Below are 25,377 nucleotides of genomic sequence, written 5' to 3' on the forward strand. Positions count from 1 at the left end.
GACATATGCTGGAGCGCTGATGAAGATCCCGGGTCCCAGTATATGGGGAGAGGAAGACTACTGCGGAAGTATGCATCGATCACGCAGGGCGTGCGCCTGCTAAATGGCAGCTGGTGAGGTGCAGCATTTAATTGAAGGATCAGACACTAGGGCACACTGCGACTTGAGGAGATGGCAACGGAGACTGCGTGCAGCGAGATCAGACTAAACTGAGGATTTACGGTTTCCCCTCCTGCCTCCCTTTGGAGGCAGGACACCTGATATGGGAGTCAGCCAGCTCAGAATAAAAGACAGGCGGATTGACACTGGGGGCCCTGTGGTGTCCCTCCCCCTTCTGGACCTCTGGCTACTTGGGGACAGGGAGTGACATCTGAAAGCCAATTAAAAACAGATAACACCCACAGGTGGGAACTGGCACAGGATAACGTGATTTTACTAGGGCACACTATTGAACTAGCACTCACTTAAAGGAGTGCACGGCCGGAGGAAAGGCAGCAAGTTACTCAATCATGGGATGAACCCCACGGAGGCCTTTGGAGAACATTGTGGATGATGGGATGTCTGAGGGCCATTACTATACGTGCAAACTTGGTGAACTGGATGATATTAACAAGACAAGTGAGTAGCACCAAGATTGAAGGTAATCCAATGGGGCCAGCTATTGCGCTTCCCGTTACTGAAAGCTGTAGCCTGTGGGATATGGACCTTTTGACAAGTAACTGCGTCTGAACTTCACATAGCAAGCAATTTATATCCATAGGCCTGACTTGGATAATGCAGTACCCGTGGGGACAAGACGTGCAATAAATTAGCAGGCAAAGGGGTGCAGGGTGACCCAACAGTCGGAGCTGCCAATACAACGCCAGGAAAATTGTCGGCAACAATTTTAGTGGGAGCATATGCCACAAACTAAAGGGAATAATAAATCCACCCCAGGAGGCTCCACTTCGAAGGCTCGAGGGACGGAAGGGACTTTAACGAAATATGGCAGACTGAGGAGCCGGCAACTTCCAGTGCAAGTCAATTGCAATATTCGGAACCTCAGAACAAAGACCCACCTAACCACGGAGATAAAAAGGCGATTACTAAGGAGGAGCTGATGCAATGCGTGGCACCTTAAGGAAACTGACGGAATCATTTCAGGAACAACTTGCTTCAGTAAAAACGGATATCAAGACTGCAGGGCAAGATATAAAAAGGAGAAATTGCAAAAATGGGGGCACGAGTGGACATGAATGAGCAGACCCTGCAACAATTGGCAGATGACACCAGGAAAAATGACAAGGCTCTGAACATCTAGCAAGGACGACTTATAACCTAGACTTCAATGCAAAGACTTGGAGAATAGATCAAGGCGCTCGAACATTCACTTTAAGAATGCTCCGGAAGAGATTGCAGACAAAGACCTCAAGCAATCAATACAAACCTTTTGTGCTGAACAACCCTTAAGAGACTACTTCGGATGACATTCTTATGGACAGGATTCAGAGTGGGTACGGTAAGAAAAGAGCCCAGGGTCAGCCCAAGGAATGTTTTGGCAGCCTTTACATCATACACACAGAAAGAAGAAATCCTAAGGCCGGCTCAGGCTAGCACGTCCCAGTCTCTAAATGGTTCAGAGGTTCAACTCTTCCAAATCATGGCGTGCTCAACGCTACTTAAATGGGACCAGTTACTAAGATTCTTGCGCCAGAAAAAAGTATGCTATAGGTGGACTTTTCCTTTGGGCCCCCCGTTTTCCTGCAAGGGTCGACATATTAAGAGTTACTACATGTGAAGAAGGCTCGACAGTGGTGTCACCAGAATCTTTGGAATCGCAAGACACACAAGAGGGTGGTGGCCGATGAACCAAGTCGAGAAGGCAATGGGAATGGTCAACAATGGAAGGAGCCAGTCGTAAATCGCAAGCCCCAAGAGGCTGGGAGAAACCAATGAACACGCCGCAGCCAGATGGGTGATGGATTGGGGGCACAGAACGCCATTAAGACCTGGTTGAGATGGTTGCCTTGTGACGGGGGCGTATTTGAAGGTGATCATATGGGGGGGGGGGGAGGTAGGGGGTTATCTTGGGATTTTAAGGAGAGGGTTACATTATCTCTGCAGTTGGTGAAACCAGGTAGTTTACTGGCACATGGTTGGGCGTTTGCCCGTTTTGTCACCAGGACCCATGAACCGGCCTGGAATGTTGGGTTGGTGAACAGGGAGGGGGGAGCTGTGGGGCTGAGAAAAAGGGGGCAGGGTTGATAAAGAACAGATGGGGAAACCAATTCAAGGGGGGTGGGAAGAACTACATTCTCACTAGCAATATGGGCTAAGCTTCAAGATTAGGCTCCCCCAAGGAGGGGGGACGGGGGGGCAATCCATGATATTAAGTAGGGTGTCAGAACGAGAGGGACCCGAGATTACCCATGGGAGTCAAAAGTGTCAGATGCAATATTAGAGGGCTAAATTCCCTGGCGAAGCGATGTAAGCTGGATCACTTTCTGGGGCATGAGAAACTGGGTTCTGGCGCTCCAGGAAACCCATATATGCAAACTTAGGGGTTCTTCCTCACATTTTTCAAGTTAACGCGAGTGAGAAAAAAGCAGGGGTTTGATAGCAATTCGTAATAAACTTGATATGGTAATCTTGTGTAGTATTCGTGATAAATTGGTGCGATACTTAGTAGTTAAGCTCCGGATCATGACAGACTTTCACATTCACCACAGTATATGCGCCCAAATCTGGACAAGACACTAAGGGCTACTTTACGGACATTAGAACAAGAAGCGGTAGGGTATGTGTTATTTTGACAGGGGATTTGAACATAGTGTGAGATTCGAAGATGAGAAGTCAGGAGGGTTTTGTCTCTCGCGGTACCCCATCTCAACAACTGAAAAATAAACTTGAACAATGGGACTGGTAGACATATGGTTTCTAGTCAAGGGAGAAGAAAAAGGGTTCACATTCCACTCCCATGTACACCAAACTCAATCACAAATTGATTACATCTGGGTCTCCCCTCAGCTGACGGAGGGTATTGGGGAATTTCCCAGATCATGCACCCTTGGCGGCCACACGAAACGTGATATTTCGACGCCAGGGACTATGGCAATGGGTGCTACCAGCATGGATCCAGGGAGACTGTTTTCTTGACAGAAATAGAGGACAAAAAGTGGGCGGATGGGAAGATCTAATAGCTAGGAGTGGATATTACGGAATAGTTAACGCTATGAGGCAAACTACCCCCAACTCATTGAAACACCAAAGCTGATTTATGACGCTGGGATCCCTTACACGTTTCATAGTGGGGGCGAAAGGATGGTGACCCGCCCACGTTTTATTATGTTCAAGCCTTATCAATTGCTATACCAAATATTTGTTTTAAATTTCATTGTGCACTGTACATATTCATATGGTACAATACGAGACCCTGGCGTCTCAGAACTTTAATGGTCCTGAGGAAAAGGGACAGACTGCCCTTCCCTGACTCGGCAGTATTATTGGGCAGCTCAATTGCAGGTGGTTAGACAATGGCTATCGGGATGACAGCAAATTATGGGTCTCGATGGATAAAGCACTGGTGGGGGGACCGTTGGATGCAGTCTTCTGGCTTACTAGGGAGGACCGACCTTGCAGCATAAATGCATCGCAGATCACTGCATTAATAGGCGAGATATGGGATGAAGCGTTCAAATTGATCATCAATATCGGACTTTTTCCTCTATGGGAATAATGAATGGGAGTAGGCCAAAACTTTTTTTGCTTTCTTAATACCTTTTCATTTCTTAACGAATATTTCCCAGAATTACCACTTGTGACAAACTGGAAAATGGCATCCAAATACACCCACCAAGCAATATTTTGCCATTTACGTGGGTAGGGTGAGATCACGTCATGCGAGGAAGGGGAACCGATTTTGAAACTGCAAGAAGGTGGAGGAGGATAGTGAAGGTCAGCCAAGTGAACAAAGGTGGAACAGGAAGCCATGGGAGGCTGGGCGATAAGACAAAGTGATATGGAGGATCTGATCTGTTGGACATTCTGTGGAACACAGGTGGGAGAGTGGAAGCAGCAGGTCATGGGACCCCGAAGAGGGGTAAGAAATGCATGTTTTGACGGATCATGAAGCCCGGCGGGGAACAGGGTTGGGGAGGGAATGGGACTAGAATCTAATAGTGGGGCTTAGTATTTCCCACAAAATATCTCTGGGAATACTTGAGAGCTAGGCACGACGGGCAATACATTCGGGCGTACATTCGGGGGGGTGGGGGGGGGGTCGTTGGATGGAACAGGAGGAGGTTTGGATGCGGATTGGTGCCAGATGTAGAAGTGGCGGGTTTCAGGTCCAAGGAAAGGTTGCGAATGGGGGGAGGGAACCAAAGAAATGAAGACGTGGGTATTAACGTATAAAACCCCAGTCAAAAGAGGGGAAAAAAAAAATTTGGGAAATGTGTGAGGGTAGAGGAGCAGGCTATTCTCATGCATCAAGAAACATATGCAAAAAGGGTAAGGGGGAAAGGGCTGGTTATGTCTGGAGCTTTTTTTCGATGGAAAAGGTGACATAACACAATTCAGGGAATCTAGCAGTTTTCAAACGAGAATGGGGGCAAGTTCTATCATATTTACAAAGTGACTATATGCTCCAGTGGTGCCCACAGAATCAGGATATTGGACTTTTGATCCTAAGAGACTTTGGGATTCTGAATTGAAGGGACTACTCAAGGCACGGAGGGTGGGGGAATACTGTGTTTTGTGTTTCTTTCTGTAAACTGATGCTTAAAATCAATAAAAGAGGGGTAAAGGAGTCCAGCTTGAGCGCTCCAAAATAAGGATCTTGAGCAGAATTTAAAAAAAGGGCATCTATAAGGAAGAAACAAGACAGGCAGCATTCGGGGGGGAAGGGGGGTCGCGATCATCAGGTTCAGACAGGGCTAGAAATAAACTTTAAAGAACCAGGGATGATGTGCTCGCGAGAAGCAACTGGATGCAGTTGCCATCTCTGCAGCTCTGTATCATACCTGATGGGTACCCATATTTGGCAGCCACAGGGCTAGCTTAACATGCCTAGACGCAATGTCAGGCAAGTAGCTGGACAACCGCGAGGAGCAATCCTGGACCCCCCCCCAAACTGGTATTGTGGTTACTAGACCCCCCACCTGGTATTGTGCGTTACTAGTAGATGCAAAGGCGCATAGTCCTGGGTGGAGCCAGAGACCAAAAGGAGCAGATTGGCCTTCCCGATCGGACCTCGCCCCGGCAGGGAGACTGCAACAGGGGTCCGGTGACGGACACGGGGAGATTGGTAGCACCACAGGGGCTCTGGACGAGTCCAGAAAGTGCCTGCCAGGGGCTCGCCCTGGGTGAGCGCAGGATATACCCCCGCCAGATCTACAGATCACACTATTGCTGATCCCATCTCCTTCTCCTGCCTGGTGCTTTGGTTGTGTGGGGCCATACAGCACCTGGTGTGCTCAATCTGAGGCTTGAGGGGGAGCGCTACATCTCTACTCTAAACTAGATTCAGGGGTCCTGCTTAGGCAAAGGAGATCACACAAGCTCTTACTGGTAGAGACCACCCTCACGCCCCGCCACCAAAACAGTGGTGACGCCCCACCTGTGCCACCAATCCCCCCCCACCCAATGTCATGGACTCTAGGCTTTAGTGACCCGCATATACCGGTATTACGCTGCAATGAGTGCACTTTGTGGACAGTTCAGACAACCCGTGAAACCTGCAGGAGCCTCCGTGCGGCTTTTGGTGGCCCCTCTGAACTCTTTGTTGGTATCCACTCCTGCAGGCCAGTTCGCGCTTGCCCACCCCTGGTCAGAGATGGCCACTATGCCAATTCCAGATCCTCGAAGGGGGTTGGCGGGGCTCATTCTTTTTATTTTAAAATCAATACCTCAGGGACACAAGATTTTCTCGTTTCAATGTGGAAAATACACAAACACGATCAAGAAACAACTGGCAATGCCTATGAGTTGCAGTAAGTCCCTGGAGGATCATGTGGAGAAAGCAGTGGGGAGAGCCAGACGCAACAATGTCCAATTGATGGTCTTCCTGAAAGAGCAGAGGGGCATTGTGCAGAACTGTTTTTGAATCCTGGATAAAACTGGTGGGCTCATCTGGATTATCCCATTTTTTTTTACTGGAGAGCACACAGGATCCCAGCAGGTTGTCAACCAGTGACTGCGTACTGTCTTGTTACTATAGCCGAAGTGTTACACATAAAAGAGTGCAATTACCTCCCCCATATAGATGTACACAGGATCCCATGAGTATTGGCAAAGCCACGTCCCTTTCCTCGGAATGTGAGCAGCCTGTGAACAAACCAGCGATTTCCAGCAGCTTCTTCATAGATATAAACTGTTGTCGCTCTTCAGGAGAAATCTTGCTAGCAAGAATTGTATGTTTTCCCCCTAGAACCAACTACGAAGTGTTCCAAACAGGGTTGCATGCAGCTTGTTTGTTTAAAGGGGAGATGTTGGGATTGCTTAATGATCTGTTGAAGTTTAATGTGGCCGACTGATGAGTGGGGGGGTTAAGGACTTTACAATGCCGTGGATCGGGCCCAGAATAGCCGTACAAATTCAGTGACCAGCGTACAGTCCAGACCAAACTAGGACTTAGTTGACACCACAGGATTAGCGGATGTGAGTGCTTTAAGCCCCATGACCCTTCAAGACAGTATGACTCATTCCACTCAAGGGGTACACCTTTGTCATGCATCAATTATGTCTTTATGACCAATACCAACCTTTCTCTTGTTTCAGTTATGCATTATCTCCCCGGGGGCATTTCAAGACACTACCCATTCTTTTTAGTCTTGGGTTTAGTGAGATTGCCCATTGAGGCCGCTTTGTGTCTCAATCCCTGGGTTTTCGGGAAATGGTTCAGAATCTCACAAATAAAAACAATACTCTTGAGTTGAACGAGCAGTCAATGCTGACCATTTGGTACCCAAGGGGAAGGGAACAAAACTGATCCACAGGGAGGTAATATCTGTTCTGGTGGCACGAGTAATAAGTCAGGACTCATTAAAATCGAGATGGCACAGACCCTGTTGAACCAGGTTTGCTACCGATTGCTCCCCTGAGACAGACTGCCAATGCATGCACAACTAAGACTCTTGATAATACTTTACGACCAATATTGCCTGACAAGCTCACCTGGCATCTGGTGTCGACATGAATCCGGAGATCACGACATGATGTGGGCATGGTTGGAAAAGGGCTATTTGTGCTATGGTGACATTGAAATTGTGAAAATGTTAACAGACTTCCAGTCAATTGTAAGCAGTGTCAACAGAACTTCAGAGATTGAAATATTCTGATCTTCTGGAAGAGATCCCTTGACCTACTATTTCATCTCAATAAAAAGCAGTCCTAGAGTTGGATACATCATTGAGGAAAAAATACTGGCTGTCCTGGCTACTCCCCAATCTGGCAAATCCCTGGGATCCAATGGTTTCCTGCGAGAATTGGGCAAGTGTAAATGGACGTTCAAAAATACTATTGGGCTTTCCAACTGACAATTGCCAACGAATGGCTACACTGTGAACACTCCTGCCATCATATGGGCCTTTTTACATTCTTGGTTCCTGGCAGTGATTCACTCCAGATGCTCTACTGCAGTGAGGTCATCAAAACCCTACCACTGGCGTTCCAGCAGATCAGAGCACACCAAGTAGTTACAAACACTCTGCGCTGGCAGGGGGCCGGGTAGATTCCCTAAAGGCTCTGCTTTGGGGCAAGAGAGACTGCCTGAGACTCGCTAGATTTCGGCAAGAGATGGGCAAATAGAAATCTGGTCTAATGGATGTAATGTCCGAGGGCCCAACACAGTTCTTCATGTTACTACAACACTTCAGGGTTCGACATTGAGAGCAGGGAGCCATTTAGCTCCTGCATGTAGCCTGGTTAGCTTGATACCAACTGCTACATTTGGCTCTACAGGCTAATTTAAGCAGAACAAACAGACCTTAACATTAGGACACATCCATACAACATTTTAAAGCATATGGGGGTAAAAATATTGGACAATGGTATATGATATGATGGCATTTATAACCCGTCTATACACAAGTGTTTCAAGGCACAACGAGGCAAGGGAGGGGGGGCAGAGGGAAAACGATCCTACTAGGCCAGGTGTCATTCAGATCGTGCAAGCGCATGGGAAGGGGGCAGTGAGGTACATGGGCCAAAAGAATAAATAAGGAGAAGTATGGCCAGCAGGTGGCAAGGGTAAGTGCAGACAACATGTGTCTAGTGCTGGTAGTGGGTCTGTAAGGATACAGAAACAGTCTTCAAGTATGGGGGTTGCCAGGAAGGCAGTGCAGGTGTGCGACTGGAGGGGGAGGGGACCTGGGCCCGAGATCAGAGGTTGGCCAGGCAACCAGTGCAGTTTCGGTTTCAGCCAGGAAGTCAGCAGGGGAGAGGAGGAGAAAAAGCAGAAGCAAAGAGAAAGGTTTTGAGGTGCTTCCAGAACCGGAGATGATTCTTCTTAGGTTTCAGGGAGGCTGTTCCAGAGGGAGGCCCCAGCCGAGATCTACCACCAACTTGTTGCTTGGAGAAGCGACTGGCCCTGAGGGAGTTGGGAGCAGATGAGCGAAGAGCTCGAGAAGGAAGGGAGTTGAAGGTATTGAGGCCCCAGAAGGCCATGTGGACAAAGCAGAGGGTTTTGAACTTAATCGTTGCAGCCACCCTTGCAGCCACAGGGAGCCAGTGCAGAGATTTCAGTCCTGATACAATCCCTGGGCTTGAGGCCAAGCAAAAGTCTCGCAGTCCTGTTCTTGGTGAGTTGCGGAGAGTAGAAGCAGGTAAATTTAGAAAGAGGCTATTGCAATAGTCCGGCCTAGAGAGAACCAGTGCTCTGGAGACAGTGAGCTTCTGGGGGGGGAAGGAGAGGCAAGGAAGGATACCTCCGAGGAGGTGCAGCTGGTAGTGCGACTTCTCAGAGACGTCAGATGTGTGGAGAGAAGGAAAGTGGAGGTTTTTAGCCTCACAGGTGGGAGCAGGTAGAGGGCCATAAGAGGCCGGCCAGAGAGGGACAGGAGAGGGAGGAGGTGTGCCGATGAAGAGTATCTCGGTCTTACTGGCGTGAAGGCAGAGATAATTGTCGGCACACCACTCCTGGATGTCTGCATCTTATGTAGAAGTTAGATTTGTGGAACGCCATCTGAATCTCCAGGTCACTGGTTAATGCTGGATACCCAGGAGCTACTTTTAGCTCCCGCTTATCCAATCCCAATTTCGAACCCTACTTTTTTACTGACTGCCTGTGACCAATCCTCGTACATGAAGCTTAGCCACGCTTTTGTCTAAACAATTTCATCGTAGCTACTCTACCTCTCCTAGAACTGAATATTAATGCAGAGTTAATTCCTTAAGAAGGCCATTGCTTATCAGATCATTCTCGATTTTATCACTCGCAAAGCTCGGGCATACTGGGAATGGGAACGTGGCTTCCTTGAGGCAGGACTGGCACGAGGATCCGGTAGCTATCCCAGCTCAGCAAGTCCAACTAAAAATGTTCCATAGAACCTAAGCATGCAGTTTCCTTTTTAAATGTGGTCATGCCACACCCCCCCCTCCCACCCCCGATTGTTCCCACTGTCAGATCGCACGAGGTACTCTCCATCATTTAATATGGCAATGTGCCACGATACGGAATTTCTGGGTTTCAATTTTTAACTCGTATCAATGGAACTAGACTAGCTGGTGCCCATAGACCCAAAGCTGTTCTTGCTGGGCATGTGGGGTGAACACAGCCTACTCCCCTAATCCAGTTACAAAAAACGTGTCAAACGCCTTAGTTACTGCTAAACTTAATATTGCATTGGCATCAGGCACACGTCACCTCCCAAGTTTTCGAAAATGGGAACGGGATATGGACAAATGCACGTTACTGGAAGTACTAGTTAAGTTAGGAGAAAAATGAAAGTCGGTGGGCTGACATTCATTTGTTTTGTTGATACTGCGAAGGAGGATCATTGCTTTGCAAATAATCGTGTATTGGTTTTTTTCTTGTCATCCATTTTTAGTTGAGAATGTCATGTGTTTCACCTTTTCTAAAATCAAAGGTTTTTTTTTTTTAAATAAGATAAATCCAGCTCCTGGGTTTTGGGCATCACACAGCAGGCAGGAGGTTCCGCTGGGGAACCAGGAACAAGCACACAGGAACCAGGAGCAGCCTACAGCAAATTAACTTGTACAGGTGAGGTACTAACTTTTCCACTTAACAATTCTTTCTATTTAACTGTGTACTAGTTGTGTCCCAATTCTTTAACATTCTCAAATACTACAAGTTAATGTCACATATGTACCGTATTAAGACACCAGTCGGCCAGAAGCCAAAAAAAGCTGGTAGCTAGCCATTGGTTTCAAGCTAACCAGGCTCTACCAGTCGTGAGCAAATGACTCCGAGCAATTCCGAACGCAGCATGGATCCTCAAATCTGTGCCCACAACCCCACTACTAGCAGCATACCTCCACTGATTCTCCAAGGAGGGTGAAAACAGGTGTTTGGTGGAAGCATGACAGGTGCCCTCGCTCGCCCAATTCAGGAGAGCCCTTAAAACCCATCTGTTTGAGGGAGGACCACCTTAAATCTTCCTGTTTTTATAACTGAAACCGTGATGTGTTAGAACATGCAATAAACTTAAAACCTGTCTAGTGAGTGGCCTGCGGGAGAGCGGGCACTATACGAAAAGGTTATAGAATAGGTGATACCACAAAGTTAATACAAATGAATGCCTTAGTGGATCACGTACTACCTAGTGCTGACGAATATTGTGGACGGAAATAATGGGTTGCTTTGCAGTGGCAATGCTGCATGTATTGTGGGCACAGGCACAATGCAACCGCATTGATAATACTCCTGTATACTGCAGACAATGTAAAACCCACTACCATACAGCACTAAGATTGTATGTCATTTTAAACAATTTGAGGCGAGGGATACTCCCAAGCCTCTTGTAAAGGCTGCCGGTGCACTTAATCAGTCACACAGAGGATATTGTATTGGTGCTCCCAAGTTTCTTGTGGGCATGCATGAGTAGGCCATCCAGTCCAGTTTTTACTATTGGATTCTCTTGCGGAAACGCCAAGTCCCAGAATTCCACAGGAAAAAAATAGAACTCAATGGCCTTCTCACGCACAGGGCTAAGACATTGGGCCATTTCCTGCACAGATGAGAAACTTTTTGAGCTTGAAATTACGAGTGAGCAGGTTGGGTTTTTTAGGATACTCAGCACAGCAAATGCTTTAGAAATAAAATGTTTGCAATGCTGTGGTACTTGGACACAAGTGTGTACCTTCAGTTTAAATGGTCATGAAAAGAGCCACATTTAGAGTCATACCTGCATAGACCAGCAAGCACTGGCCATTCCCCTTCCCCCACTCCCCAAATATCAATAGTCAAATCCACAAGATGTGCCCACTTCCCAATCAGTTAGAGCAGTGAGCGATCTTCACACTTTTTTTTACCTAGATCCCACTGAGAAAAATGTGGGCAGGCCAGCCACCCCCAAAAATGGCAAATGGACAGGAAGTCCAAATGGCTACGAACTATTGTGTGCCATCACCGCACCCTGCTCAGAGTATAGTCCCTGGTTCCCTCACCTGCCCCCTTGACAGTTTATGTGCTCCATCACACTGGACTGAACCCTCCCCACCCTGCTCCACCACTATCCCATGGATCCCCACCCAGGACCTGGGGTTCTCCCCAACCCGCCTCCACCCCCCATCCAGTCCCTGGGCTCTCCCCAACCTGCTCCCAGCAGTCCCAGGGCCAGTGGCAGCTGCTGATTTTTTAGATGGAGCGTCAAATATTTCCCCCAGATATGCAATGCGATGGGTTTGGGGAGGCGTGACATGTTTTTAAATGATGGGTTAAAATGGTGCATTTTAGAGCACACTTACGTGGGCTGCCAAATCCAAACACTGCAGGAGTCCGTCCGAGTGCCAATGAACATGGCTAACCCTTATAATGATTGAGCCAGAGTTTGACAGGGTTTCCAGAATTGCCCTTTTGTACTTTGAGCCAAAAGCAACTATAATTTACATTTCATGTAATTTTTAAAGGCTTACAGAACTATTCTGTTTACTTGCTCTGAAATCTTCTCAAGCTACTTTGGGAAGCAATGGGGTACCTGGGATGTTCGGGCTTACACAAACGTGTTGGCATTTGTTCGTTGGCTATAAATGGGGCGTTTGCTAAATCTGATTTTCAGCTTGCAATGAAAATCGTGTGTCATACCAGTAACCTGCATATGGCTATCATTACACTAACATTCGGTCTAAACTAAAAACCAGATTTTTTTTTTGAGTCTACAATCTGGACTCAAAAAAAGTTCTCTACAGACTGGGTGCGCTAACACCCACCCCCAGTTTGAATGCCGCAGAGTTCGACCGACTAAGCAAATAAAAGTCCCCACTACGCCCCTTAATAAACATGCTTACAAAAAAGTGAGCTTTTTGTCAAGTCAAATATTAGTAACATCAAAACAAGGAGCTGGAAGTTTTTACTCAACTGAGATTACACACCTACTTTCAGTGAGGCCTCAAAGTACCATTGTGTTAGATAGGAGACATTGCAGGCTTACATTATTTTACATTCTGTAACCTTTTCCTTTCAGGGTGTGAAAAATAAAGCCACACGGATATTTTCTTTTAGCTTAAGGTGTTAATGTCAGGTTACTGCAATGTGTACTTTGCAAGCAAAGTCTAGAAGATAGAATTATTGTAATGCTTAAATTGTAAAGGCGTGCGGTTAAGTGCTTAAATTGCATGGTGGGTTAACATTTTAAACTTCACTATATTTCCCCAAGAACAGCATCAGTACGCAAAGCAATCATCACAGGGCTGAAGCCCCTGAAGGTAAAATTGGCCCAGGTGGAGGCATGAATCAATTCCGGGGGCCTTGGCAGCAAGAAGTCACAAGGAAGCACAATGGGGAGGGGCGTGGGGGGGACTTGCAGGCAAGGCAATAAAGCAAGTGACAAAAATGCATCATTTCAAGAATAGCCAGGGAAATATTTGAACCACCCTCTTCCTCATGTCCTCTTCCTCATTCAACGGAGGAGGATCAGAAGGATTCTCCGCCAAGCACAATACCACATCATAGGACAGCTACAAAGATTGCATAAGAGCGGGCCAACTGGGGCGGGGAAGTAATTGACCAAGCCCACTAATACACTTCAAACAACCCTGTCCCTGCTCTACTCTTCCATCTCTGATACTCTTGCCCCTGTCATGAGGATCCGCTTGAAGTCCAAAGCCAAGTGCAATTCCTGGTATGATTCCGACCTAGCTACACTTAAACGTAAGTGTAGGGCGGCTGAGAGGAAACGGAGGTCTTTTTGCTCATCCTCTGACAAACTGGCATGTCGCCTGCTCCAAAGGCAATACCGACTCTCTGTCTGCACTAAGAGCCCACATTCAAGCCTGTGTCTCTGGGGCATCCAACAACTCTGCCAAACTCTTTAAAATCTGCAAGGAGCTTGCCAACCCTGCAGCAGTCTCCTCCCCTCCACTTGCTTCCCAGGCTCTCTGCAATGCCCTTGCCTCGCACTTTATCTCTAAAACCCAGAACATTCTGTCCACCCTCGCCTCCCCTCTCCCTCCTATTCCCTCTCAGTCTGTGCTTGGAGACTGCCCTTTAAGCACCCCCCCCACCATCCTTTTCTTCCTTTCCTATTTTCTCCCCCGACGAGGTCGCTAGACAAGTCCGATCTATGAAAGACTGGTCAGAACAGGTTCATCCCTGTTCCTCCAAAACCATCAAGGACCACAGACACCCTCGCTCCTGCCCTTTCTGATTATTGCGACCACTCGTTTACCTCAGGCTCCTTCCCCTCCCCTCCGAAGCATTCCCTTGTGCATCCTCTTCTCAAGAAACCCACAGCTGATCCTTCCTGTCCGGCAAACTATCGCCCTATTTCCATTACCCCCTTTCTGGGCAAACTCCTGGAAAAGCTGGCCATCTCTCAACTTAACCTTCATTCAGATTCTGTTGGTTGTCTCCATGACCACCAGTCTGGCTTCAGAGCGGCCAGAAGCACGGAAACTGCTCTCTTCAATATCCGTGACGATCTGCTCTCCAACCTTAATTCTAACATTCCCTGTGTCCTCATCCTTCTTGATCCCTCTTCTGCCTTCGACACGGTCAACCACACCATACTGCTCAACCGTCTCCGTGATAATCTGGGTATCACTGTTCCTCTCTGATCGACCCTCCCAGGTCCAACTGGGGTCTTTCCATCATCCATCTTCCTCTCCGCCTGTGGGGTTCCCCGGGGGTCCAACCTCTCACCCTGGCTTTTCAACCAATACCTGGCAACTCACGCTCACTGCATTGCCATTTTCTGCTCAAATTTCCAGCGCTGCGCTGATGACAACTCATTTTCCAGCTGCCCTCGGCCACCTCCTCTCCCTCATCTCGGACTGCCTAACTGCCATTCAAAATTGGTGTGCCACCAATGATCTTTGTCTGAATGCCAGCAAGACAGATCCTCCTCGTCGGCACACCATCTCCATCCTTTTCCCTCACTCTCTGGCCAACCTCCTTTGGCCCTCCTCCTACCCCTACCTGCGAGGCTAAGAACCGTGGCGTCATCTTTGGCTCCACACTTTCCTCCTCGGATCTCTGATGTCTCTAAAAAGTCAAACTTCCGACTGCACCGCCTCTGAGGTATTCTGCCTTTCCTCTCCTTCCCCCAGAAGCTCCTGGTATCCCAAGCTCTGGTTCTCTTTAGCTTGGACTATTATAACAGCATCTTTCTAAATCTACCTGCCTCTACTCTCCGCCCTCTATAACTTATCCAGAACAGGACTGCGAGACTTGTCCTTGGCCTCAAGCCCCGGGATCGTATCTCTCCAACTTTGAAATCTCTTCATTGGCTCCCAGTGGATGCAAGGATTAAATTCAAAACCCTCTGCATTGTCCACAAGGCTTTCTGGGGCCTGGGTACAAAATACCTTCAGCTATCCCTCCGCAAATACCTCTCTTCTCGAACTCTTCGCTCCTCTACCTCCAACTCCCTCAGGGTTAGTCGTTTTTCAAAGAAACGAGCTGGGGGTAGATCTCCATCTTCGGCTGGGGCCGCCCTATGGATCAGCCTCCCTACCACTCAAACTTGAGGAGAACCATCTCCGGTTCCGGAAGCACCTCAAAACCTTCCTCTTTGCTTCTGCCTTTGCTCCCCGTCTGATCTGCTCTCTTGGCACTGTGCACCTGGCCACCCTCTGTCCCCTGGGCCCAGGTACCTGCTCACCCTGCCACCTTCCTGCACTGCCTCCTGGCCACCCCTTGCACTGGGGGCTGTATCTGTACCCATTCAGCAACCCCCATTTTTCTTCTTTTTCTGCACTTATTCAGACTTACCCAGTCTGCTGCCTTAAACACAGCACTTGCCACTTGCTGGCTGCACTACCACAGTTGGCCTCAATTTTCTATTTATTTTATTTATCTGCACTCCTCGGCTTCTGCACTTTTGACTCACCCCCTTCCATGCACTTTTTCCCTTTTCCCATGCACTTGCGTGTTCTCAATGTCAATGGGCCTAGTAACATCGTTTTTAAGTTGTGCTGTGTTCTCCCTTGTTCCCCTCCCTTGCCTAGTCGCGCTCTGAAACACTTGTGTACGAGCGCGATACAAATAAAATATATCATAAATAGGAGCCATCAGCAAGTGGTAAAATACTGGAGTAAGCCTAGGGCGCCTGTAGGGAAGGAGGCTCGAAACCACCAGTGTTGGGTCCAAAGAACACAACATTCCTGTCCAAATAAGGCAGAGACCCAATACAGAGTCTTGACAGGTCCTGGGGAGGATGCCAGGAAAGGTTGATGTGGTGGGCCATTAGCAAAAATAATGGTAATGGCCCACTAGGCAAAGGAGGAAAACCCCACAGACCCAAACATACCATTCGGGTGGACCCAGAGAGCAGCATGTGTGCTGGGTAACGTGAACTGCGCCATCTTGGTGGCGGTGCAAAGGAGACTGATAAAAAAGGGATTCAAAACTAGCCGAGTTAGCTCTGTCAGAACCAGGTGAAAAAGCAGTGTCCTGTTTAGGGACAGCTTCATCGATTAAAAGATTTGTTAATACGAACACTGTGCTAGACAAGGTGCAATTATCAATGAAAAGTGTTCAATATCAAGGTCGAAAGGGCTGGCTGAGGACAGAGCCGCTGAGCCACCCCCCCCACCCAAGGTTCCAAGGAGAGCATAGAGGAAACGGCAGAAAAACCAGTCCGTAACTCCAATTCTTTCTTCCTTTCTGTGGAAGACAAAAAGGGCAGAAGCAGCTGCCAGCTCCTTCAGGCAGGCAGGGATATGATTCAAGCAGCAGATGGGGAGGGGAGCTAGCACTTTGCATAGAGAAACGGTGCAAGCTCACAGGATATACGTGGGTACTATAACCAGTGCATGGCTGTCAGCTTAAGAGTTTTTGACAGAGCCCCATTTAGATAGTTTACCTTCCTTGCAAGATGTGCACGTAATGGACAAAGAGGTCCACAAAAACATCTGCAGTTGCCCCACGGCGGGGAGGAACCAGCTTGATCATTAATGTTTTCTTAGTTTGGAGGAAGGCCGCCAGGCAGTGATCAACATCTGCTATTCAGACGCTTCAAGATTAGGGCATTCACCTCCACGTGGACCTGCTGCAGACGGAGGACTGGCTGACAAGATTGTATTTCTAGGATGCACGTTTAGCGGTTCTGATATTTCCCCCGCACAGGAGCTTCAATTGGGCAGGACAGAACTGGGAATTTTCCAGTATGCCATTTGCACCATCCTATGTCCCCTAGTAATTGACAAAGCTGCTCAGGCCAGTAGTAGCCAAGACGCTGCGGGCAAGGCATGAGAATATCTTCTATCGAGGCGACATGATCCTAAATGTAACAAGCCAGATAAATTAACAACTCATGTGCAGGTAAGTGTTAGGGAAAATTCTCTTAGAAGGCCAATTTCCCAAACCTAGTGAGCCCCCCAGCAGCTTTGCTGATTTTTGGGGTTTGTTTTTTTCTCCTGGTAAGAGCGAGACTCTTTTCCTCCCACTCTTAAGCATCATTTGAGGTATGTCTTTGATTTATGTGCTTATGGGCTTTTCTTTTATACTCCATAGGGTATCATCTATTTTTTGTGTATGTTACACAGCACCCTCAGTGCAGTAACACAGGGGTGTCATAGTGACCCCCAAACATACTCCATACCCTGGGACTGACTACTGTCTCCCAGGGCATGTAAAGTCACCATTGACTACTAGTCCCAAATTGTGAACAGAACCAGTACAAACAATCATTGTGGAAGTACAGGAAGGGGTTAACTATATTGCCCCTGGGTCTGTTTTCAAGGGAGGCGCTGTCCATTCCCCCCTTGTCGAGTTTCTGGCTGGTGGCAGTGGTTACTAGGGCTGTACCGAACTTCGGCTTCGAGGCCCTATTCTGCCGAAGTTCGGCTGAAATACAGCTATCTGGCTTCGGCAGAATAGTTTCTGTTTAGGGACTCGAAGCCGAAGTCCACTTTCTATGATTAGCTGCCCTCTCCCTGTTTGGGACATGACAGCCAATCATAGAAAGTTTGACAGTGTTCAGGCTGCAGAAGCCAAACAAGCTGTTTGCCTATTGGCTTCTGCAGTCTGACCACAGAGGAACCAGCCTAACATGTTGAAATAGGAAGCGAGAGAAGGGAACAGTTCTTCCCTTCCCTCGCTTCCTATGCTAACAGACGGGCTCCAGCAGATGCCAGCACCCGGACCCAGAGAAATCACCAGTTAAGTGACCCCCCCGCCATACCCCCTCATCACGGTGAGGCCGCGGGGGTGCCCTGCACCCCCACGGTCTCACCGCAGTAATTGCATGTATGCTGGTCGGGCCACCGGTGCAAAGCCGGTGGCCCGACATTTATTTTGCATTGGGGGGCCGCTCCTACAGGAGCGGCCCCCCCAGACTCACGAGGCCGCCGGGGCACTTTGCCGACCCCCGGCGGCCTCGATTTCGAATGTGCCCCCCATCCCCCTCACCACGGTGAGGCCGCGGGGGCGCCCTGCACCCCCGCGGTCTCACCGCAGTAATTGCAGGTATGCTGGTCGGGCCACCGGTGCAAAGCCGGTGGCCCGATGTTTATTTTGCATTGGGGGGCCGCTCCTACAGGAGCGCCCCCCCCCCCAGAGTTATGAGGCCGCCGGGGCACTTTGCTGACCCCGGCGGCCTCGCTGTGAAATGTGCCCCCCTCACCCCTTGAGCACGGTGAGGCCGCGGGGCCACAGGGAACCCCCGCGGCCTCACCGCAATAATGTTGTGTTTGTCGAGCCACCGGGCCAAAGCCGGTGGCCCATTTGTTTTGCATTGGGGGGCCGCTCCTACAGGAGCGGCCCCCCCAGAGTTATGAGGCCGCCGGGCCACTTTGCCGACCCCGGCGGCCTCCATTTCTAATGTGTCCCCCATGCTCCCCCCACCCCCACAGTTGTCCAGCAATGTACTCCCATTGACCCCCACCCCTCAATTGTCACATGATCTCCCATGTTCCCGCCCACCCCCACTGTTGTCCCGCAATGCTCTCCCATGTTCCCCCACCCCCACATTTGTCCCGCAATGCACTCCCATTTACCCCCACCCCTCAATTGTCCCATGATGATCTCCCATGTTCCCGCCCACCCCCACTGTTGTCCCGCAATGTTCTCCCATGTTCCCCCACCCCCTCCATTGTGCCATGATGTCCCTGTGTGGCAACAGGCATCGATCCGCGGTTCAAATTAACATTTTTCAGCAATGATGTTGTGGCCAACAATGTGAAATGTTCTATGCACTCTACTGCCTTAGCCCTCTGCGAGCAGTCCTCCCCTCCTGAGGGGCAACCTGCAGACCCTGACCCACAAGAGGATGAGCCACCACCGAAGAAGAGCGTTCCACCATGTGGCATATGGGCATTCTGGGACAGTGTTGTTGAGCAGTCCACGGCTGGTGTGAGTCAGTCCATAAGTTCCCTGGACACTGAGCTCACTGTCTTTTTGAGAGAGCCGCTGCTCCCTAAAACTGCAAACCCGCTGGAGTGGTGGGACATGAACAGTGTTCGGTTTCCAGGGTTGGCAAAAGTTGCGCGTGTGTACTTGGCACCTCCTCCTACCAGTGTGGACAGCGAGAGAGTGTTCAGTTCAGCTGGAGATATTTATTCCGAACACAGAAGCAGCCTCTTAGCTGAAAATGTTGAAAGGCTTGTTTTCCTAAAATACAACCTTCCCCTTACAGGTTACTCTTACCCTTACAGGTTACTCTTACTAAGAGTGAGGGCTTTTCCCGTAACTTTTGTATTTTTTTTTGTCTTTTATCATAAGCTTACAGAGATGTGTCCAATTAATAAATATGTACCCATGCAATAGAATGCCTCCTTAGTTTATTCATTGAAATGCAGATTTTTTATGCCCTAGAATATGTTTGCCTAAAAAAAAAAACTATTCGGTATCCGGCCGAATACTAAATATGCTATTCGGTACAGCCCTAGTGGTTACCACACAAAATATTCCAAAGGAATATTCTCTATGGGATTTTCCCATAGATTTTAAAACGCACCACTTTTTGGTGCAATGTTTAAGATACTGCGGTTTATTTAATATTAAAATCAACTTTTTTTTTTGCCAGAACTTTTCTAAAATGGTGTTCTTATCCGTCTCCAACTCTGACCAAGGTCGAGCCCTTTGTTCCACTTTTTGGCGGGCTTCTCCACAGAAGCCCTCCAAATGGCCTGGGTTCCACAGGAATTGGCCCTTTGGGCGTTACCATAGCAACTCAGGTCGCACTCTATTCTGATTGGCCCACAGCTAGGCTGTTGAATGGGTTTTTTTTCTGCATAAAAGCAGGGCCTTGGGGACTGAACTTCACAAGTCGCCACAGAACCTAAGAATCCGAAGAGGGAAGAAGCTGAGCCATCTGCAACGGCAAACACCACCGGTGAAGCCCTGCTGCAACGAACTCACCACTTTCCCAACGACAAGAGAAGATCTTCTGCTGGACGAGTCTTCTTCATCTGAGCTGGTGGGACCAACCAGTTCACCCTTTTCGCCTTCCAAAGACGTCCCTTGGTCGAATCGCCCGTGCCAAGCACCCCGGCGGCCAGATAGCAAAGCTTCACCACTTTGACCGCGAATAAAAGGAACGCACATTTTACCGACGAACTCCGCGCCTGGTTTCATCCCTGTGCAGTGCATCGACTACGTTTCCTCCTCGACGAGATCCTCTCTTCCCCTGGTCGAAACAATGAACTGCAACCACTGCCAGGAACAACTGCCACCGCTGGAGCTTCCTCTCTCTAAGGTACGGTGTCCTGCCTGGCCTCTCTTTCTTCCGTTTGCCCAAGGTGACCATTAAATCATTGGCTTTCCAACTGGGTTGGCCCCAGATCTAACTTTACCTTCTTGAATAGAACCAACCTCTTTTGAACATTCTGCAAAGACTTTTAGTGCATTTAAAACTGTGATCCTGGGCACATTTCGCTATGCTCCATTTAAAGTGGGCCTGACCTATGAACTTTGGCTCTACAACGTATACTGCCTTTATTCCCTTGCTAAGAGCTCCTAAAAGTGTTGGGACCTGTTAGTGTTGGGACCTGTTTTATGTCTATGCTCTGCCTTTTTCTCTCCCTTTAACTTAACTATTGAAGTGCCATCTAGGTTACGCGCTCACATCTCTTAACAAATAGTGGTGTTTTAACTCTGACTTGTCTAATAGTTATCAAGGGAGGTGTTTATACTTTACCTGACTGCGTTTTTACTTGCTTTTGATTTAGAGTGCTAGTATATTGCCGAAAGTGCGTTTTAAATAATTATATACTTTTTATACAAAGCTCTGGTCAGTGTCTGTTTGCTCTACTGTGTTTCTTAGCCCCATTGTGTATACTGCCCTACTCTTCTTGAGAGAAGTCCGACTGCTCAGCCACAGCTACCAGGTAAATCAGGGTGGTGCAGACTGCTACCAGTTGGGTTTACTGCTTACTCCTGTAGTCTTAATCTTTTTGCAGTGTTCCCCAAGGGAACTGCACAGGATTCTGCCCAACAGTAAGTATACAGATTGCAAAATGTGCGTTTCCTGATAATTGGGACAATTCAGAACTAGTAGCAGCTCGCACAATGGAATTCTTGTGATTTCAAGTGGACACAGTAGCAGCATCTTAGTCTTCAGACGCACAAGATGCAGTCCATCCACAGGGAGATAAGGATGGCTGGCAAAAGAGCAGACTACTAACAGGCAGCTAGCGGGACTACTAGTGCGCCTATTGTCATCAATTCAATCAATTTTTCCAGGTCTGTTGCATGATCAACGTTTTCAAAGGCTCAAGATCCAAATGTCAGGACGGAGATGCATTGGTGATTGGATCATATGGAAGCCAATTGTGGTCAAGAGTCAGATGCCAGCAAGTCCAGCTTGGGAGCTTGCTGTGGATCGACCATCGGCAGCAAATGAACACCGGATGAGCTTTAGACACATCAATTGCCTGGAACTTCTAGCAGGCCCTTTTGACATGAAAATGTCAACCCCACAGTGTCCATTCGGTGAAGGCTACAACATTGCACTCTCAGCAGTATGTTATATAAATCACCTAAGGGGCAAGAGATCCAGACTCCTAAAGGAGCTAGCCAAAAATGTTTGGCATTACTGCCTGAAGAGGAAGATTTCAGTGACGACAAAATACCTGCTAGGTTTGCACACAGATACATGATCACCCCTCCTCTAGATTTTGTGGGCAGGAACAGAGTGATACAGATTATACCCCTTTTGTTGACACATCCTTGGTTCCCAGACTCACAGCAGAGAAGCGGATTCAATTGCTGCAGGATACAACAGGGTGCCTTCACCTGAGGTGCTGAATGGGTCGCTAAGCTGACTAGCGTGGGTGATATCCGACAAGTCACGCCCTGAAACACTTGTGTATGGGTGCGATATAAATAAACTATCATACCATGCCACAAGAGTCAGGTATTTCAAAAGCAGCAAGTTGCTTCATCCTTGGGATTGTTGGAACAGCTGGTGCGTGGCAATGGGTACAAATCTCATTACACCAGATGCAGTTACCTTATCGAACTTCAGTAGGAAAGGCGGCCTATAAGGCAGTCAATGGGTAGGTCAGTGATTTCCATGGTGCATGAAGAGGGTAACATAGCCCCAGTCGTGGGGTACACCAAGAGGGATATTGATAAAGTGTGGCATCTTTGTGTCTCCTGACAAGACAATGAACCAATCAATGAAAGTTATGTCAGCTAAATTGATTATGCTTCTATGTTTGATCTTAGGTAAGAGTATCAGACGTGAGGGCATTGGATGAACAAGCAAGAGTTTCTCTCCTGAGGGAGAGACAGTCTACTTACTAGAAGGAACAAGACTAGCATCGCAACTGCACTGTACTCAGCATTTCCTGACTAACCTAAACCCTGTGTTGGCAAGCTCCTCAAAGTGTATGAGCTTAAGCAAACCAGGGAACATCAGCTAATAGCGCTTATGAAACCACCGAAGGTAGTGTCATGCCACTCTAGCAAGATGGGCCAAATGGAGCAAGCAGGGATAGACACTGGAGTATTTCGGAGCCATGGCAACCAAGGAATTCTTAGCGGGAGCCAGGCTGGACTAGATTATGAAAGCAGCAGACTGGTCAGGGGGCGGGGGCTCAGTATTTGAAACATTCTACTTCAAAACCGAGCAAGTAGATTCATTAGTAGTAAGCCTTAAACAAGACAATATGAGCATCGGGTCTTGCCATAGCATAGAAGACAGATTTTCCATACCAACTTTCAGAAAAGTCATGATTCTATTAACGATTATTATCCCAACCCTTGCAAAACAGGTATTAATTCATGGCATGATCTAGGATAAAAGAGTTGGCATTTATATAGAAATGTGCAGTATGGAGTGTGAAACGTACATCGATAACGTCTTTTGGAGATGAATGATCAGAAAAGGTTCTACTATTGCTAAATCCGAGTGATTCTGACACTGAAAAACCCACACAATTTGAATCAAGCGTCTGGCTGATTTCAAGAACAGAAGGAAAATTGGTGTAACAGGAGTTTAAGAGTCAAAGTCTAGTCAAAAGTATGACACTATGGATGATGGCAGCAAAGAAAAGTATGTGGTATCCAGCTGGGAGATGTTATATGCCTTGAGCAGACTGTAGAGGAAACTTGTTACACTAGTAATTTCTCCTGGGTGTTTTTGGGTGAGGGTTTAAACTCTAAGAATGTGTAGGAAGGAAACTTTGACTCATTTCAAGGGTACCTCATTGAAGTGTAGCCGGCGCTCAGTGTCCAGTCAGGTTTCCTTTGGCTAGATCAGCCTTTGCACTCAACTCGTAGAGTTCAGAGGATTGCAGCAAGACAGGCCCTCCATAAAGCTAGACCCGATTTCCATGATAAATGTGGCAATGTTGTCCTGGCTTCTAGGATGGTATTCCGTGTTTCCATTTGGAGTTATGTTCTAACACAGACTGGCATTACATGAGTCGCCCCAAAAGAATGGAAGGACCAGTGATCTGAGGAACCTTCACTTCTAACAAATTTGCATTGTCTTGAACGCTTTTGTGGACATGTTTGTGTCAGAACTGGTCATGAACTGTATGACATTTGCCATTATTGATGTGGCGCAGCGTATGTAATAACTAGATTTCAGAACAAGAACAAAAAAGGGGGAGGAAACTTGAGAGCCCTGATCTTTACAACCCACTAAGCCTGGAGTTTTTTTTTTTTTTTTTTTTAAAAGTAGTATTTGAAAGTTTTCATACCGAGCACACACGCCAATATTTTGTTTCTAGCCGCCCCACTTAAAGGTTGGCCCAAGGGATCACCCGGGGAGCCAAACCTGTAAAAAAATATAAGCAGATTTTTAACTACTTATCTATTAAAAACCGCTCCCCACCCCCAAAGTTTGAATGCCAGTGTTTAATAGTCGAAAATTAAACTACCAAGAATAGTTATTTAGTAGTGTGGCATACATAACTGGCGTTAAGTGAATTTTTGGTTCACTCACTTTCTTCGTTTATAACCTTAATACACACAAGCAATTCTTGGACTTAAAAAGGTTATGACTAGCCATCGGGTCCCAATCGTTGCCTTGAAATTGAGCATCTCTACGAGTGAGAGGTTCAACCAGCGGGGGCATCGTGCGGAGTTTTCGCACTCGGCATAACACGAAAGGTACCGTTTCTTCACGCCACACTGATCAAAGGATCGGACAAGTCTTACGAGTAATCGTTGGCTTGTACACGAGGGAAGGCCATTACCGGAAGGGAATTCAAACGGTCACCTTCGCGGGTTTACATACCATCGGTGGTTTAGGCGCTTCCCTGCCCGTTGTTTAGTAAATAACAACAACCCGCCCGCAATAATCAGTCATTCTTACCGCTCACTGTTGCTTCAGTACACCTGGGAAGCGATTCCAACAAAATGGCACCGCCTCCGCAGAGCGACAGACGTAAGCTTCTTTCTTACGCTACGAGGAAATGGCGGCGAGAAGATGAGCGCCGTGTGAATGCAACTCTCGGGGCCGCGGTGTATGTAGGGAGTGACGACACACAATGCTAAACGTACTAGTACATGGGAACAGTTTTTTTCAAATGTCAAACTTTATCAAAAAAACAATACGAAACAGCTTCAGAGAAACAAGTACCGCCACGGCCAACAGATGTTTTTGTAAATGTAAACGGTGCTTTTTCTTTCGAAATCCGCCCATCTCCTGCAAATTAAACAAGCAACGGAAAAGGCAATTTTCGTTCTGTTTAATGTCTTTAACTGAGACAATAAACAGTTCTGAAAATTGCCTGTAACATTAAATCATCCATAAAAAACAAGAACAGCGATATGTGTAACCATGTAACCTTTATGATATGCACACCTCTGTAACCTCGTACGCAGACATGGAACTGACAACATCACCTTTAGTCACTGTCAGGAACAGCGCCTAGATGGCCACGGGTTTGGTGCACTATATGTTATGTTATGTTTAAGGTACTTATATAGCGCACCATCACCAACGGAATTGGTCCCCAGGCGTTCTGGCGCATCTGTAGATAGGAAGGAGGGTGGGTAGGATTAGTCGAGAGGAGGAGAGTGGGAGAGGTGGTGTGCTGTTGGCAGCTTCAGCTCGCTACACATAGAGTGCTGGGTTTTGGTGCAAGTATCGGATCGGGCGAGACCTCATGTGCTGTAGGTGCTGTTAATGTGTTGTTGATGCAGTGTGATGAAGTGCATGCGGATTGCTGGGAGAGAGATGGTTGTATGAGTTTTGTGAGGGTTGAGTAAGCAGAAAATTGAGGGTTGGGATTAGTGGGGTCTGTATCCTGATTCCAGCACTTCTGGTTCTGTTTTGGCTGTATCCCTGTGGGTGGGTTGTTGCTGGTTCCTTGTGGGCCGTC

The 25,377-nt window shown here is 47.8% G+C and overlaps 1 protein-coding gene across 1 annotated transcript in view; it reads right to left on the bottom strand.

The window, feature by feature from the left end:
- The window catches only part of RBM12B (RNA binding motif protein 12B), a 36,303-nt gene extending 11,771 nt beyond the window's left edge, over nt 1-24,532 (bottom strand). Inside the window, exon 1 of the mRNA XM_069621351.1 lies at nt 24,366-24,532. The gene's annotated coding sequence lies outside the window, so the exon portion shown is untranslated. The remainder of the gene's footprint in view (nt 1-24,365) is intronic.
- Nucleotides 24,533-25,377: the final 845 nt, after the last annotated feature.

Source organism: Ambystoma mexicanum, chromosome 5q (genome assembly GCF_040938575.1).
Source record: "Ambystoma mexicanum isolate Mex_15411 chromosome 5q, UKY_AmexF1_1, whole genome shotgun sequence".
NCBI lineage: Eukaryota > Metazoa > Chordata > Amphibia > Caudata > Ambystomatidae > Ambystoma > Ambystoma mexicanum.